This window comes from Rhincodon typus, chromosome 24 (assembly GCF_021869965.1).
Source record: "Rhincodon typus isolate 14 chromosome 24, sRhiTyp1.1, whole genome shotgun sequence".
Classification (NCBI taxonomy): domain Eukaryota; kingdom Metazoa; phylum Chordata; class Chondrichthyes; order Orectolobiformes; family Rhincodontidae; genus Rhincodon; species Rhincodon typus.
The window spans coordinates 11,616,406-11,618,326 of record NC_063355.1 but is presented as its reverse complement, the minus strand read 5'-3'; the positions used below and the strand labels follow the sequence as shown (position 1 = coordinate 11,618,326).

Here is a 1,921-nt window from a genome sequence, read left to right as displayed (position 1 = left end):
CAATGAAAAAGGCATTTCCCAGTTATAGTCACTGTAATGTACAACAAAAACAACTTTAAACTATTACATAAATAATGTTTTAAACACCTTAAATCTATTGTTGAAGAAAGTAAATCCCAAAGACAGCGAAGAGCCTGTAGAGTGAAAGGAATATTTTTCTTCACAGATGCGGCCAGACATGCTGAGCATTTCCAGCAATTTCTGCTTTTGTAATTTAAGTCACTGAAGTTGAGAAACGGCTGGAACCAGGGTTCAATGTCTGGTGTTTAAACCTGGGGTCAATATGGACAATTTACAGTGGTTGAAATGTTGTGAAGTGTAAAATGTAGAACAGTTCACAAAGTTGCATGACATTCTTCCACAGGGGCCATGCTAATCTTCTCTGTATCATTCCAATTTTAGTAAATACACTGCTGAAATAAGCACGTGGTGTCATTGAAGATCATTGCCTTAGAAAGGCTCATTATAGGAAACATTTTCTGGTCATGGTTAGCCCAGTTCTTTTGTTTCTCTTCATCTTTCTCCTGCAGCCAATGGCACAAACCAATCTGAGCTACATTTAGACTTTGTGATTCTGGGATTTGCAAACAGAGATATTGAAATGTGAGCAGATGTCCATGCAGAGTATTATGGTCACGTGTGCTTTTGGCTCAAAATTCCTCTTCCCTAGGCTGGTTAGTGCAGTAGCTTCAGAATCAGGATGCAGCAAAACAAGCTGTCAAGGATTTCCTTCAAACACTCCAGAGGAGCAGACTGGTTCTATCGACTGCGATCACCTTGTCATTTCCCAACAATGAAGTGTCCACGTTATTCATCAAAACTGCAACTCAGGGCACTCTCCAAACAGGAGGAAAAGCTGGAAGAGAAATCTCCATGTCCTACACACAAAAATATCACCAATGATTTATTCTGATCTATCCACATCGATGCTACAGTCAAGGAAGCACACCAATGCCTCTATTTCCTCAGAAGGCTAAGGAAATTCGGCATGTCCACAATGAGTCACTAATACTTATAGATGCACCATACAAAGCATCTTTCCAGGTATATCACTGCTTGGCATGGCAACTGCTCTGCCCAAGACCACAAAAAAATTACAGAGAGTTGTGAACGCAGCCCAGTCCATCACAAAAACCAGCCTTCCTTCCACTGACTCTGTCTACAATTCTTCCTGCCTCAGGAAAGCAGCCAACTTAATCAAAGACCCTTCCCACCCCAGTTATAATTTCTTCCACCCTTTTCCATCGAGCAGAGGATACAATAATTTGAAATCAACTTCTTCCCCGCTGTTATCAGACTGATGAACGGACCTCTCATATCTTAGAGTTGATCATTCTCTGCACCTTCTCTGTAGCTGTAACACTACATTTTGCATTCTGTTCAATTACCCTGATGTAAGGTATCATTTGTCAGGTTAGCTCACGAAACAATATTTTAAACTATTTCTCAGTACATGTGACGATAATAGTAATAAATCCAATCAGGTCCTACCTGCCAATGTAAAAGAGCTTGCACAATGAAGCAACAACTTCAGGAATGTGATTGCAACAGATCAGAGTGCAAACAACTTAAGAACAGCTGTGTCATTGTGAAAACTAATGCTTGATACAGAGCTTTTCCCTTTGGCTGGAGGAATATACAGTATCATTCACTGTTACTGGAGGGTGCTTCCATGCTTCATTTTACAGTGGGTTATGGGTGAACAGATGCAGGCAAATACTTTGTAAAGAATATAGAAGTCTAGCCAGAATCATGCTTTAGTGAAGTATGTTTTGAATCCATACGCAATCCATTTGAGCAGAATTTCCACCAGAAAGGTGTATATAAATACTCGGTCAGAGTATTCGAGCAGGATCTTAATGACTTTCCTGTCCTCCATGTAAGTGTCTTCAAATTCTTCCAAGTAAATAAAATGTTTTGG

At 40.0% G+C, this 1,921-nt stretch overlaps 1 non-coding gene across 1 annotated transcript; it reads right to left on the bottom strand.

Annotated features, from left to right (window-relative positions):
• Positions 1-319: 319 nt before the first annotated feature.
• Positions 320-426, bottom strand: LOC125486022. The gene has a single exon (XR_007264715.1). It is a non-coding gene; the product is annotated as a U6 spliceosomal RNA (small nuclear RNA).
• Between the last annotated feature and the right edge of the window lie 1,495 nt (positions 427-1,921).